Source organism: Triticum dicoccoides, chromosome 4A (genome assembly GCF_002162155.2).
Source record: "Triticum dicoccoides isolate Atlit2015 ecotype Zavitan chromosome 4A, WEW_v2.0, whole genome shotgun sequence".
NCBI lineage: Eukaryota > Viridiplantae > Streptophyta > Magnoliopsida > Poales > Poaceae > Triticum > Triticum dicoccoides.
In genome coordinates this window covers 682,226,751-682,244,108 of record NC_041386.1, presented here as the reverse complement: position 1 = coordinate 682,244,108, position 17,358 = coordinate 682,226,751, and positions in this window count along the sequence as shown.

Here is a 17,358-nt window from a genome sequence, read left to right as displayed (position 1 = left end):
GAGGGAGGAGGGGTAGACGAGGGCGGCCGGCGGGGGAGGACCGGAGCGGGGGGGGGGGTGAGAGGGGAGATCGAGTGACTGTGAGTGGAGAGAGGAGAGTGAGGGGCGGCCGGTTGGGGAAGATAGAATGGCCTAGTAGTAGCGCGCTATAGGGAAATGCGCTACTGATAAACGCCCTAGCAGTAGCGCCTTCTGATAAAATGCGCTACTGCTATGTGTAAGCATGTAAAAATATACATCAAAAATACATTGATTATCAATGATCTTTTTGTGTACAATCTGAATTGTCAATACGAGTCCTCACCGGTTTAGAAACCGGAGAAGACTCATATAGCGGCCACAAATTCTATACATAGAGTTCAATGAAGACCAAGTGGCTGTGCTAGTTTGAGAAGTAACATATTTAAGGTGGTAAACACCCTGTTCGCTTAGCAGTACGGAACTAAACTTAATTGCAAGAGGGCACGATACTTAGGAGCAGTGTGTGTTGGCGAAACGCGCTACTCCTAAGTACTTTAGCAGTAGCGCGTCTATGGAAAGAGCTACTACTATACCTAGTCTGAAGGCAACGCCCTGGTCATTTTAGTAATAGCGCTCTTCTCTCCTAGCACGCTACTGCTAAAGGGATATTAGTAGCGCGGTTTTGTAAAGAGCGCTACTGCTATTTAGCAGTAGCGTCTCTTTTTAAACCGCGCTGCTGATAAGTTTTTGTGTATAAGCTTTTCTCTAGTAGTGAAATGTTATCTGCCTAGCCCAAGTAAAACAACAAGGTTGATGTATCTGCTGCCCATATTGATATTGATTTTGCGGCGGGGTGCATCCGTGCATGTGCATCTTTATTTGACATGCATGAATAGAGATTATTGGCAGCGCCATAATTAAAACTACGATGACATGCATTTGGTACCTAAAAAACTACATGCTTCGCTAAACTAGTTAATCATATTAGCATTCGGGTGAAGTTAATTTGAGCAATATGTGATACAATTCACAACTCCTCTCATTTAATTACCATAAGTAAGATATCATAATCTGGTATATAAAAACTAAATATGCACATGGAGCAACTGCACAAAATTCCTATCCGGTGAGCGAAAAGCAACCGTTTCATCCGTCCGGGAGGAACAAAACCAACACGTGGAAAATTGTTTCTTATAGTTAAGAAAGCTCATCGGCCAAAAGGTCAACAGAAGAAAGAACACAACAAACTCAAAAGCACTAGCGAAACCAAGCTGCAAGGAACCGGTGGAATCCTCAAGGAAAGGGAGTGAGGGATTGAGGCAGACAGCTCAAGTTTTGCAAGAGAAATGTGTGGTCGTCAACGGGCAAGCATGGCCGTTGATAGAAGGACTCATTGTCTGCTAATGACTAGAAACAAGCATCCTGAGCCTGTAGCAGTGAGTAACCTGCCGACTCGATCTGGGTTGGAGCCGACACATGCGGGAAAGCCCTGCTCAAATATCACGTTGCGCCATGATCGTGGGTGCGTGTGTGCCACAAGCTGGTACATAAAGGCAAAGTTTTCTCACAGTGTTAACCACCAGTCCACAACAAATCTGTTTTCAGCTACAATTTTTTCTTCGACTTTCTTACAGGGATTACCGACTACTATAGATCTCGTCACTCGTCTTCCACACGAAAGAAAAAAAATGATCACACAACAGTACACTCATATTCCAGGGGGAGCAGGAGGCTGAATTATGATTCGACCACACGAAATAAAAAGAAAGAGATCAGCCGTCGGAGTTACTGCGGGCAAGAGGGACTATGGATCCTCCTAAAGAAAACAAGCGTGTAGTGCTACGTGGGAGATCTGAGCAGTACTAGAGCTAGGGAGGGACCCCCGGGCAGTTACAGAAATCTGGTTGTAATCTCTCCCCATCCCCTCTCTCCAATACTTCAACTTCCTTCCTCCTACCTTCAGACACCATCCTTACCTCAAACCCTTGCATCTACTGGTACTAATCTGTAGCAATCAGGTTCGGGCATGCCTCGTGCCCATATCCACAGTCAGGTTCGAGGGTCGGTTGGATAGCTGGAGGTGCTGGGGTCACGATCGAATGGTCCAAGGCCATAAATCGTTGAGAAGAGCACTGGCTCCCCGTGCTCTTGTACTTTCATATTCCCTGCACTTCCTATTCCCTAACGTGTTTTCATCATAATCACCCTTTCTTCTTCTTTTTACTCATCGGGGGCCTATTTGAAAACACCAGAAAAGAGTGCTCTTCAGCTAAAGAGCCTCACATATGGGTCAAGATGGAGTCGTCATATATAGACACGCGCACGCGCACACACAAACTGGTATGCCTGACAGAAGGTTGTTGGGTATGTACTATTTTACATTGATTTATGTTGTAGCCAAGTAATTGGTACTATGTTGTATCGTACAGGTTGCACTGCATTCCCTTTTTATGGCTCGACAAATATATAGCTGGACTGTTAGGCCGCTACGTGCTTGATTCATTGCTATGTGTGACACGCTATCCTAGAAATTTGTAGTCCACCGGATCTGCATTAAACATTGTTTTTAAAAGAAAGTGAGGTGGAGATTTCCTCCGTGCATTTCAATGTGCCAACAAGCCGAGAGTATAAATGCAACTACTCTGGAGGTCTTGACAGGGGTGAGAGACAGTGGTGGAGCTCTACAGGATCCTCAGGTAGTATGTTTGGAGGGCCAAAGGTTATATTTTTCAAATGTAAGTAGCTCCTAAAAATAGTAATGCATTCTGGAGACCGAGCTCCATGGAGCCCTTTATTTTGAAAATTTCAGAATTCATAGCTTTCATGTCAAAAAATTCTTTAAAAAAATACACATGTATGCAAGGTTGTGAAGTGTATGTATGAAAAATTTCATGATGAAATACCTTGAATTGTGAGCTGCACAAAAAGCAAAATCATGAACTTTAAAAATGAACAGTACATATGCTAAAAAGCCCTAGGTTAGTCTTTTTTGTGTAGCTCACATTTTAATGTATTTCGACCTGAAAATTTGCACACATGAACATTACATATCTAGGTATATGTGTATTTATTTTCAAAATGTTTTGAAACTGAAAATTTGAATTTTCAAGTTTCTAAATAAAGGCATCCATTGAGCTCGGTCTCCGTTTGGCATTTTCGCTAAAAACATTTGTTCATATTTTTTACCAAGGTTAGGAGAGCCATGGCCCCCCGCAGGCCTCAATGTAGCTCCACCCTTGGTCAAAGAGGTTAGCTACATGTATCCGTAGGAAAATAACGAGCAGAGAACAACAAAAAAAAGAGGAAATTGAGTAGACATCTGTAGCCACCCCTAAAAATAGGGGAAGGAGAGCTATATAGTGACACCAGGAAATGTCGGGTGGCGACCATCCACCCTTCGGATGAGGACATCGAATGGCACACACATATTCTTTGCCGATTGCCGCTCAGCTAGCTCAACCCACAAGCAGGAAAATATGCATAAACTGTCATGCATAAGAAAAATATGAATATAATCATCTTCATAAATATCATTTGAACAAATATCATTCCTCTTTGTGCCAGAGGTTGGCAAAGAAGAGGTGCATATTTCTACAACGACATGAAGGTTTCATTCGGACCAGCGATGGCAGTTTGTGCAAGATAAATGGGAAAGAAAATGCACTCTTCCCTATAAGGAAGTTTATAATACATCAGTTTATTTTGTATTATCATTATTTGAATAACTTAGCATCATTCCAACTGTATAATATCTGAAATTTAAACACTTCCATTTTACATATGAATATATATTTATTTATAAATATGTATCCATTTAATATCTAGGCCATGCAGGTGCACGGGTAGATGATTGTTGTCCATAATTTAAGAACATCGGTGTCGAGGTTATATAGATCCTAATGTTCTTAGAAATTGTTCTCTCATTCGGCATAATCTGAAAAATAAGAAGACTGGATGCTACTAGGTGCACTTAGCAAATTTTCTCTTCCTAACACTTCCTATCGCCTATGCATTTCCATAACAAGTTGTCTTTTTTCCTCCATTTGGTGTCCTTGAGCCACCAGCTTTTGCTTCTTCCTTTCTCATCGGTGGCATATCTGACAGCACCAAGAATGAGGAAAGAGTGATCTTCAGCTAAAGGGTGTCAGCGTCTCACAATACATATATGGGTGAAGCTGGCCTGGCAGAATGTTGTTTGGTTTGTACTAGCTTACACAGATTTATGTTGGAGTATATTGTATCGTACATGGTGCATGCCGAGTGATTGGTACTATATGTCGTAGTATCGTTCATGCTCTGAAATTAATGTGTTGGATCGAGCGCACATGCATAACTTTAAATTTTGTATATATCCGTAGTAGTATATTTACGCGTGTGCACAAGTGTGTATGCGTGCGTGCGTGTGTGTGTGAGAGAGAGAGATGGTGATGATGATGATTGTGGATAAGTATCTTCAACCGGCTGAGCTAGCCAACACAAGAGAATGGCTTGGATGTCACGTAGGCAATCCCCTTTCCGAAAACAAAAACAAAAAAGAACTCAGTTCGAGAGAATTTGTCAACATGTTATTTCTACATCATATTTTGGGTGGCGTACCTTGCACATGTTGGGAGCACAAGTTCCCTCCCGCCGTATCTAGTTGAGATGTAAAGAAAACTGCAACGCGGGTCATCAAAATTCTTCTTCAATCCTAAACACAGAAACAGAAAACCCAATGTCCGTCGCAAAGGCCATAATTAAATGTATTGGCCCACATACCGGAGGCTCTTATTATATACTTTTGTATGTTTAATTGGAAAGTTGGAGAGTCTTGAAACCCTAGTAGAGTGACGATACAACAAGCCTAAAACCATAGAACGGTAAAACACACTACCCTTATACTACAAGCCTAGGAATTAGCCTCTCGGTCCATTATCAAAAAATACTTTACATAATTAAAGTAATTATTCATAAACTGATAATTTAATATACTTAATTTTAAACATTTGTATTTTGTACACCCTTAGGGTTGAGCCAAGATCCAGATTAGCAATTTGATGTTAACATATTCAAGTGAATCGATCCTTTTGCCAGAAACTGGGCAATCTGGGTATGACCAGGGGTTCCACTCAGGATTAGTGGATATTTCGTGCTGCTTGTGGATTTCCATGTTCCAGGTTTTAGATTGCACTATTAACCACAAGTCATCAACCCGTGCTGCAGCACGGGCTAGTTAATTAGGGAGACATGCAATAGTAGAAGTACCAAAGCCATTTATTAGTTTTTATTTTTTAAAATTATAGGGAATTATAATCTCTAATATTAGTATCGAAAACATGCAAATTTTGGTTTTCTTAGAATGAAAAATATTCATAAGAATTGTTGCCAAAGACACATTGATTTATGGGTGCCATGCTTAAGGTGTTGGAAACCTTTTGGAAACATGTAAATACATCTTGGCTCAAGATACATCTGCTTATGTCACAAGAGAAGCATCGATTTTCATAGATCCATAAATCAGAGGCGCATAAAATCAGTTAATTTCGTTCCATTGACCTGCAACCTATTCCCCAATTTTATCAAGTAGAGATTGGAGGAAAACTCATGTCAAAGAGAGCAGCAGAGGGACCAAGCGGAAGTACAAATTAGGGGATCAACTGTTGAAGACATGTAAGTTACTGACCAAGGTCTGAAACTTTGTTGTCAATGTCGGTTGCGCCACAGACTGGCCAGCAGATGATCTCTGAGTATGGCTCTGAGTATACTTCTATGGTGCCGACAACATATCTGACCGCTGCCTTTTTTTTTCAAAATCAGGCGTAAGCTCTCTCTTTTGATCATGAGTCTTGAGGTCCATCTTTTTTGTACGTGCATGAATTTTCTGGGGATTGAGATGTCGACTCTTTTTAATGAGAGGCCTAGCGACTTTTTATTCCTGTGCCAGAGATCTTCATATTTGTACTTGTATTTGTTTGGCACATTGTTTTTATTTTCATAGAAATTAGACGTGCGTGTTGGAGACTTCTTTTTTATTTTTAGTTGGGGGACTCATTTTCCTACGTGTGGGAAAAAGGCATGCTCGTTTTCTTTCTGTAGAACATAGATACGGGCGTTGGGGACTATTTTGTAGTACGTGATGTTTTTTTATTAAGGCAACATATTCTTTTAACGTGAGGCTGGCGGAGTTTTTTTACGTGCCTGATGTCTTCGTATTTGTAGATGTCTTTGTTTGGCATATTCGTCTTATTTTAATAGAACTTAGACATGGGAGTTGGGGACTCTTTCTCTTTAAGCTGGGGACACTTTTTATACGTGGGAAAAGGTACGCTATTTTTTTCTATGGGAAAAGGAACGCTATTTTTTTCTACAGCGTGGAGACGTGGTCATTCGGGACTCTGTCTGTGTATTACGTACATCCAGTGGCTAAATATTTTTGAATTACAGATCCAACAGTTAATTAGTTAGTTTTCCTAGGATTAACGTGGAGGCTCGTGTGGTGCCTCCGATTAGTAAATACTAGTCATCAACCCGTGCTGTTGCACGGGCTAGTTTTTTTTTTTCAAAATTCATAAATACTCGAAGCCATTAATAATATTTGAAATATAGTGTTTTCATCCAAGTCTGCTCAACCAACTTTGTTTTTGTGTTCTTAAATTTATTCTAAAGAAATTAAATTTATTTTCTCAATATGATTAGTAAACGAACTAAAAGCATATGACATGGCAACCATGTTTTTCTTTTCTATTTCCAAGTTATCCAGATCATGTGAGGCTGTAATATTGTGAATTCTTCTAAATAAATTTAGACATGGGGTACTCGACACACATGAGCTTTACCATTGTCATCAATTCAAATGACCCTTCGAGCAGAACTTAAAGAGTGATGTGAATTAAGTGCCAAAGAGAATATTAGGTACAAATGAAGTTCATCTAAGTCTAACATGTTAGAACTACTAACAAACATGATACGTTAATTGTACAACACACTGGGAAATACATGTGTGAATACTAAGTCCGGGTGATACAGTAGAAGCCATGACTATCATATCTTCTTTGTTGCTCTCAGGAACGGAACAACATGTGTAGAAGTCTCCATTAGCTTCCCAACATTAGGGTCATGATCAGAGTCAACACAGATGCATTCTTGGTAGTTATATAGTAGTGTCGTTGTTTTGTCCGTTGACTGGCCCTCGCCGATAAATTCCCATCTAAAATCCACACACGCACATTAAAAGAATCAAAAGAAACAGTAGAAAGAGATATTAGTTGATAGTTAATTAAGATTAAATGGCACGTACTTGTGAATGAAAAATAACTGTATCAACCATTGCTGGCACACTAAATTTACATCTTTACCTAGGATTAGCACTGCACAGTAGTTTTCAGTTCACAATCTCTGTAGCAAAAGACACATTTAACTGAACTTAATCATAAAACTTATATAGATTTGACCATTTCAACTACAAATATTATATGTGTCTTGGAAGTAGAAGGAACCGAGAGATACCTGTAGATAGAAGGTACATCTATCGTCTATGAGGTGGAGATAAGGCATAAAAATTGTCGTTCGCAAGTCAGGAATTGTGTTCAGTATCTCCTGCAATTTGCTCATCCACAGGAAAACCTGTTATGTATCCCAACAGGGTTTAGAAAAAATATGTAAAAGAGATATGTCTATTTCTCACCACATATAGAAGTTCTGCAGAATCTAGATTTGCAGACCAATATATATTGTGATAATCAAATTGATTTATGATCTAATATAGTAATATGTGAATAAATGTATAGGGGAGAAGAGATGGATTCACGGGAAAACGTATGTGTCATGCACACGGTGAAAATCTTGTGATTGTCCATAATTTTTGTATATAATTGGTGAGTAAAGAGATGTGCTCTTTACGAAGCTTAAGGCTGCCCATAAAAGTTCCACCGAGTGGTGGGCTTGAGACGATAACTTTCTGTCCCTAGGAGGGTCACCTCAAACATTATAGATATTATGTTTGTCGCTGAATGAATCGACATTTTCTTTGACAGAACCCACTGGACTCCTTGCCTTGTCAGACCTGCACAAATGAATCGCCATTTTCTTTGACAGAACCCACTGGACTCCAGATGCCTCAATCAGGGAAGGGGATTATAGATAAAATATATAAGTAAAAATTATCTGAAACAGAGAATTGTAAATGTACATAACTAATTTTTCGTACTGAATGGGCGGGGGAGCGCCTGACAATGAATTTGTATAGTGTCGAGGAGGTGAACAGCTTTGCTGCTAGTCTTTACCAAGAGGTTTAGTTGACCCTAATTTTTCTGGTGTTGCTTCCAGCAAATACTACTAGGGTGCATATATACGCTCCATGTCTACAAACAGTCCTATCAAAAAATTGCATCAGAACAGAGTATAGGTTGGGCTTCTAAGATACACAAAACCCATTGGATCGTTGGGTGAGCATAATTGCAAGAATAGATCCCTGAAAAAGCATGGAGTTTTGCTTGTAAGAAACAAAGAGAAGTAGATTGGACAGATCATGTAATGCTAAAACGACTTTCTCGCTTCCCAACAAAATTAGAAGAGGTGATCGAGTCTGTGCGCAAGTACGTCCCAATATTTGGCGAACTGAATCCCTTAACTGGACGGCACATAAACAACCAATCTAACTTATCAACCCTACAAATATCTATCTTGACAGGCCAGAAACCAAATGACGCACTTCACTAAAGGACAACAAAACAAAACCCTAGGCTGTATGTACTTGCTGATTAGAGACCAAGTTTCAGATTGCCAGATGCACAACATAAAAATCTTGAAAATAAAAAACCTATTCCATCCTTGTTCCTTGCATACCTGGAATAGTCGATTTTTTTGCAGCTTCACCAACAATGGAGGCCCCCCTAGCTGAAATAAACTACCTTCGCACCATGTTCTCCACCACATCATCCATCGTTGTTTGGTCCGGGCGTGCAAACTGAGATTGTAAAGTCCTCCTCATGAAAGGTTGATTGCAGCGTGTTTGGGCAAGGTAGATTCAAACGTTGGATAGGAAGGGGATCTGGAGAGGCTGCTTGGATCGTTTTTAGATGATTCATGTGAAGACCGGAGGAGGGAGGTGAGCAGGAACGCCGGAGCCTGGAGGAGGAGAAGCAGCGCTAGAGGAGGGTCAATGACGCGTTCGTTCCTCCGTGGGGAAGGATCGGGGGAGGAAGTTGCCACCGGTGGAGAGATTTTTTAGGGATATATCTCAAGTGAAGTGTTTTTTCTTTTGACCAAACCATCACGTGAAAGAGTTTTCTAAAAAAGAAAAAAAGAAAGTGCACGCGGGACAACTTGTAAGGACAACTGGTAATTTTCAGGGAGTCCCTAGGTAGATTAGATCTACACCGTTATAACTTGGTCCCATCAGATTAACGGTTCCTAATTACTGATTAACGTGATAATTTCTGGGAAGTCAAGAATTAGTATAGGTATAGATAGATAGATAGATAGATAGATAGATAGACTAGTCGTCAACCCGTGCATCCGCACGGGCTAGTCATTTTGAGAACATATGAAGATATTAATAGGTTATATCTGATACACATATATCTACATATTAGCATATATAGAATTCAGAAAATGTCCTATTAAATATTAAATATTAGTAATGAAAGCATTAAAAATTTGGTTACCATATGGCAATATGTATGAGGCTGGTTATCTCGGAGTAGTAAACAAATCATATAAGGAATTCCAAACAAAAAATGAACTTGGGCGTACACTGCATCACATACTTACATTTCATGCTCAAAAATTTCAGAAGAAAATTGCATTTTCATATACATTTCCAAAACAAAACAAACGTAATTTATATACTGTTCTTGATGATTTAAATAGTAGAGAACCATAAAATGGTTTGCATGGCATGAATATCCAAGATGCAAAACAAAACGAACATAAATTATAAGCAGCTATTTGATAATAATATGACTTCGAAGAAACATTTGATATGTATAACAAAATCAAGCAACAACTTGAAAACATTTTATCACATGATTCTTAAAACATATACCTCACTTATTATGTTACTATTTTTCTAACGATTGAGCATTGATAACCTAATTAAGAACCACTACGATGGCACCATCTTTACGAAACTCAATCATTTATTACTTATAAATGGCCTAAAAAATAGCGAAAGGAATAGGAGAATTACCATGATAAGACAATTACCAGGTATACCATCGGGATTATACTAAATATAAACGGATAAGTCTATAGAAAAAAATCAGACATTAGATTATACAACAGCGTCCATAGGACATGTATAAACAGTATAATCCTTCCTTCAATATCTATTTTTCCTTTAGTAAATAAGTACCAATTCACCATATTCTTGCATGTGAAGTTGTTGGTGAAGAGTTGTCTAGTTCATCAGCATAAGTGATGACAAAGCATGTAAACGGTAAGAGGAAGAAAAGAAAGTACAACAATAGTTAGTAGATGCTAATTGGCGAGAAAGCTCAGGGTTGTCGAGCAATGTGAACATTCTTAGAGTGGTTTGAAGCCTATAAATATCTCAATGCATCATGAGAAAAGGAAACCGAGGATCTAATATGTGTGAATAGTTATTCGGCACCACTATCAGCAATGCACATATGTAAAAAATAAGGAACTACAACTCTTGTACGATTTAGTTTGTTTACATGGATGAAGTCAGTGTTGAGCTACAAAAGTAAAATACTTTATAACAAAAATTTTCCTGCAAGTCTGGCTTCAGCATTGATGCAAAAAAGAACAGAACAAAAATATTGAGCGTGCAGATTGATTACTTAATATGCTTGGATTGGTGGTTGCATGCGACGATGACCTCGACCAGGTTCTCATGCTGGAGATTGGGGATTGGGCCCCAATATTTCTCTATAAGGCGTTTATGTAAAACTCTTCCTGCAAGCAAGCCTCGGGAGAGCATGGTGCATGACATCATCATGCGGGAGCATGCCCGTGAACTGGATGCCATTGAGAATGAAGACCAACATGCGCTGGTGGCCGTGAGTTAACATTGAGTTTCACCGCCTCACGCCGATCTTAATCCCGTCGAGAGAGGCGGTATTTTGAACAGAGCATAATGGTAAATCTAATGCGCTATTGAGGAAAGATACCTTTCTCCAGGTTTTCATCTATATAGAGGATCGATGCACGACACATCCCTGAATCCCATCGAGAACGACGACCAACATGCGCCGGTGGCTGTCACTTAACACCGAGTTTCACCGCCTCACGCCGATCTGAATCCCGTCGATAGCGACGGTTGGTTGAACATAGCATAACAGTAAATGTAATGCACTATTGAGGAAAGTTTCAGGTTTTCATCTATACAAAGGATCGATGCACGACACGTACTTGAATCCCATCGAGAACAACGACTAACACGCGCTGACGATCGTCACTTAACACGGAGTTTCACTGCCTCATGCCGATCTGAATTCCGTCCAGAGGGATGGTAGGCTGAACAGTACATATTTGTTTCAGGTCTTCACCATTGCACGACACATACCTATTAGACTCGAAGAAGAACGAAATAACCAAAAAGAAAGAAGGTATTGAAGATTTATAGAATCAACATAGCGAACAGTTGCTTGGCTGCCCTACGCATTCACTGGTGATGCTCCTTCTTTACAACGGAATTAGTCCATCTGCCTGATTGCATGGCAGGATTGTATATATGTACATGTGCGTGTTGCTATTGACCAAAGCTTGTATACATGTACATGTATGTGCTCCTTCATTACAACCGAATTAATTCTTGGATCTAGCCATGCACGTACCTGTGCCAGTTGTGCAGCCGGCAAGTAAAAGTAGGCCTAGCGTGATCCTCATCAGGAGTAATCACCAAAGGAAACATTATAAGTCAGCTAGGCGACTGTACCTAATTTTCTCCATTTGGGCTGAGACATGTATTCCCACCGTTCCTAAATATAAGTCTTTTTAGAGATTCTACTATAAACTACATACGGATGTTTATAGACATAATTTAGAGTGTAGATTCATTCATTTTGCTTCGTATGCAGTCTATAGTGTAATCTCTAAAAAGACTTATATTTAGGCACGGAGGGAGTATAATTTGGCGTAGCAATGATGAATCCATGTCATGGAGGATAGTGGCTAAAGTAAATTCCTTTGATGGATGGATGGATCCTGATCTCTGATGTTTACGACAACAACATGGCTGCTGGATAAACACTTTCATGAGGATCCTGGTGGTGCTGCCGAGCTGCCGAGGAAAGAGGAAAATGGCGGTGACTGGACGCACGCCATGAATCGTAGAAGCCAAGGGCTTTACGAAGGAAAGATGCAGGGCTGGGCTGGACTTTAGGGCTATCGCACGGGCCTTTAATTTACTCATATAATCGTTCGGTGCAACCAATCAGACACCTAACGACTTACTTTCTCTTTAACAATATCCAACGGCTGTAGCTTCTAGTTTTAAGGATTAATTAACATGAGGTGCTTCCAGTTTTAATTATTAATGAGTTATGGCAAGATCTACACCGTAATAACTCGGTCCCACGCTAGATGAACGGCTCGTAAAATCTAATTTACGTGAGAATTTCTAGGAAGTTAAGAATTAGTATAGGTATAGATAGATAGATAGATAGATAGATAGATAGATAGATATGTATGTGAGGCCATCAACAAAGATGTTGAAAAGATTTATTTCAATGTCTGAGTGGATCATGTGTCCTTATCTTGCAAGCACAAGCTTAAGTATGCTTTTACGTCTGCACACAGAACTTCAAAGTTTGTATCTGGAACTAGTTTTGGGCATCAACTTGTGATCTGGCACAGGTCTAAAGAATTAAAAAAGTAGAAGAGCAACCAAATAATTGACTAAATGAATATTACTATATTGTTCGACAAATAACATCATAAGTAGAAACATGTCATATAAGCAACATAATTAACCTAGATATATGGATTCACAAGAAGGTGCCTAGCAGACCCGCACGATCAAGGACAGAGCTGGTGGTTGAGCACCCAGGCTGGGTTTCTTTGGACAAATTTCTGAATCTTCGGTCCTAGGCCAAGGGTAGCACTACTACACAAAATCTTACACAAAGTAATCATCACATCAATCCCGGAGAAACAAAAGCAGCATGGGAAACAGGAAGTGTTTCCTATCGTTAAGAAAGCTCACCCAAATATCAGTAGAAGAAAGAAGACAACAAACTCAAAAGTATATTGAAAAGGGTTTCCCCGCTTTATTTTATAAAGAAACCATCACTGATTACAAGCAAGAGACCGATACAAACAATATACCACCACCGAAAACGATACACACACCTGAGGCAAGGTACAGAGGAAAAGTATATTGACTTTCTTGGGCTCCGTTCCTATGTCAAGGGTTAGTCCTGAGAACTACTGCACAAATGCCCCATTCGGTGCACGAAAAGCAACCGTTTTCATCCATCCGGGAGGAACAAAAGAAACATGGAAAATTCTTTCATGCAGTTAAGATAGCTGATCGGCCAAGAGGTCTGCAGAAGGAAGAACACAACACTACAAACTCAAAAACATTTGGCTAGCTAAACCAAGCCGCAAGGAACCGGCGGAATCCTCAAGGGAAGGGAGTGAGGGACTGAGTCAGGCAGCTCAATTTATGCACCACAAATGTATGGTCCGTCAGCGAGCACACATAGACGTTGATAGAAGGGCTCATTGTCTGCTGATGTGTACGAACAAGCATCCGGTGTCTGTAGGGGACAGGGGTGAGTGATCTGCCCACTCGATCTAGGTTTCAGCCAACACATGCAGGAAAAAAAACACAAATATCACGTTGCGCCAAGATCGTGGGTGCTTGTGTGCCACGAGCTAGTACATAAAGGCAGAGTTTCCTCAGACTCACGGTGTTACCCACCAGTCCAAGACAAATCTGTTTTCAGGTACACTTTTTTCTTCATCTATCTTACAGGGATCACCGAGTACTATATATAGATCTCTTGACTCGTCTTCCACGCGAAAAAAAAGATCACACGAAAGACCACTCGTCTTCCACAGGGACCAGGTGGCCACAGGAAAGAAAAAGTAAAAGATCGGCCGTAGGAGTTATCGCGGACGAAAGAGACTATGGATTCTGTTAGATAATCATGAGAAATAAACGAGACAAAGAAATATGTAGATTTTTACGTGGAAACCTTTGCGGGAGAAAACCACGGAACGCACGGCGGCGTATCACTATAATTGGGAGGAGTATTACACTACACAGGACAAACCCTCTACGTGCTAATCTGGTGGATCTCTCTCTCACTCATCTATTCTATGATTATCTGGTACTATATAAAGGGGCAAACAACTCTCTTTCTTGGTGGACACGAAACAAAGTTGTAGTCAAGCTACGTCTAGCACGGTTGGCATGCCGTAGTCGGGTAGGACTCCATTTGTGGTACAACACTTGTATGGGATTCGGAACACAATAAAATAACACTCCACCTTGAGACGAAATCCCTTACAATAATCATAGATAGCATCAACTCGGACTAATAAACTTCTCATGAAGTCATATTGAGCAAATCAATCAGTAGGTCGTCCAGAAAACAGTACAGATATCAACAAAGCTGACTAACAAAACTTGGTCTCCCAATAAAAGTCCGAGTCTGTGCCACTGACCTCAAAAACTGAAACTGCTCAATCATCAAATGACATAAGTCATCATATCTCCTGTGGTGCTTGAACGAGCGCATAGCTCATAATGCGACATCTTGGTGCACATCGCATTGTGAAGAACTCATCTCATGTAATCTGAATGTGCTTCAAAACAGAAAGCGCAAACCTCGGCAAACAATACTCATGCAAGAGCATATGGTACGGATGGCATCGCGTGCACCCAAAAACTGCCAACTTGTAGTGGTTAATGAAAAATCCATGACATGGTCATAAACTGTCCTTGTAGAACAACTGTCGGATGAAGGAACCATCTTAACATGCAATGGAGTTTCAACTCTGCAATAGACCCCTCTTGAAAGAGCAAAGACAACTGAATTGCACTTGAAACTTAACAGCGCTAAATGTTGTGGTGTCTTTTCGATAAAGAGCGCTTTTATTAACTCAAAATGTAGCATCAAGCAGATACAAAACATCATGAGTACCACCCGGCCTCTGCATAACTAGGATGCACACAGCCAAACAACAAAAGTATGTCAAAAGGAAAAGTAACAAAAAAGACAAGTCGACAACAGTAGAGTCCTACAGACCGACACTATGCCTATGTCAAAAATGGAGGATGATCGATTCAGAGGTTATGATGCCACCCATGTTGGGAAAAAACCTCCATAGCCGCCTGCTCCAACCGTGTACACACCATCTTGAACAACGATTGGTGCTCCGGTCGCTGTAGCGTAGACCACATACGAAGCAAGTGTGTACGACGGAAAATAACCTGTAGAGGAGAAGCATTTTTGTCCTTAAAAATGAAATCATTTCTATATAGCCAAAGCGACCAAAGTAAGGCATACGCTCCCACCCTTATTAGCGTTTTGAACTTATTTGAAATACCGTCCAACCAATGACCAAATATATTGGCAACACTTGTGGGCGGATACAAATTTGAAGCTATTTGGATGACTGACCATGTAGAACGTGCAAACTTGCATTGAAAAAAGAGGTGCTTCATTGTCTCGTCATGAGCACAAAAGCAACACTGCTTACTTCATGGCCAGGTGCGTCGTGCAAGGTTGTCTTTGGTTAGCACAACTCCCCTATGAAGATACCACATGAAGATTTTAACTTTTAGTGAAATCTTCGACTTCCAAATTTTCTTGTTATTACTCACTGGTACATCAAAATGCATTAGCGCATGATACATAAAGTCTACTGTGAAAGACCCCGATGTAGTAAGGTTCCAGCCAAAAACATCCCTGCCTTGTGTCAGGTTAATCGAATCCAGTCGGGATAAAAGATTATGCTAAATGTTGTGGTATCTAGCAGAAACAAATCAATCTCCTTCTTGCACCTCAACTGATTCTCATCACAAACATGAATATCAAAACAAAACCTTCACATGCATAACAGCACAAAACTATGGAGAGAATAGAGTATATGCTGGCTACCAACAGGCTTAATAATTACCTCCTCCATACCCTTTTTTTCTTGATAACTGAATTGTGTTCTTCAAATAACTGCAGCAATATTGCATCCATTATCCCGACGGACCATAATCCCCAAAACTCCACCTTGAAGAAAAATAATGAGTGCATCCTGATTATAATCGGCTTGTGCCAACAACACTCACATCTCGACTTGTCATAGGGTAAACTTTGTGTCATGATCCAACAGCGAAAGGGTAGGAAATCGATTAACACAAGTAATACAAGCCGAAGAAAAATTCTGACAGAATTTAATTTGCGGAGCAAAGAACAGAGTAAATAGCACCTGATAGTATTAGACAGATGAACGAAGAACAAAACTAGCAGTACTAGCCTCCCGTAGAGTAGTACTAGTAGCAGATTAGATCAAATCACGTTTGCACCTCGAGACTTGAGCCTGTGATCCCACATGGAGTAGCAACAGCAACCTTTGTGAGCAAAAGCAACTTTGGTTGATGTACTAGTAGCAGCGTAGGCTTGACGTGCAGCAGCAGACAAAACAAAATTGCAGATAAATTAACTTCTGTCTTCATGTCTTCATGTGAGAAGTACCGGTACTGCTTGGATCAATTGATGTGAAGCAAAAGCAGCAACAGCGTAACGTGGTCGGGACTTGATCCCGTTCGTGGACAAGAAGAGGTGGCCGCGATGGAACACCAGTAGCGGAACAGCGGCTGCCTCGGAGCTGATGCAATACGTGGAGCAGCACTGGAACTCGGCGACTTGAGTTTTGACAGCAGCGGCAACACGGCGGGACTTGTGGTCGGACGGATCGCCAGCGAATCCTCTTGAACTCATCTCGGTCTCGGATAAGCAAAGGCTGCAGCGGAAAACCAGTCGATCTCGGCGACTGGCGGCGGCGCAGAGACATGCAACCCTAATCCGCTCGTTTTTCAATCTCGTATCGATGAACTTGGCTCTGTATACCACTTGTTAGATAATCACGAGAAATAAACGAGACAAAAAGAGACACGTATTTTTACGTGAAAACCCTTGCGGGAGAAAGCCACGGAACGCACGGCGGCGTATCACTATAATTGGGAGGAGTATTACATTACACAGGACAAACCCTCTACATGCTAATCTGGTGAATCTCTCTCATCTATTCTATGACTAGCTGGTACTATACCGAAAAAGGCTTTCGCCCCGCTTTATAGTATAAAGCACATGCCCAAGCCAACAATCCACAAGGTTCACACACACGCGCAAACCCACACACACCAAGTTCACACACACAACAGGATCCACAAGGGTTAATGCTGAGGGCACAGCTCAACAAGCCCTAGAACAGAAAAGAAGGACA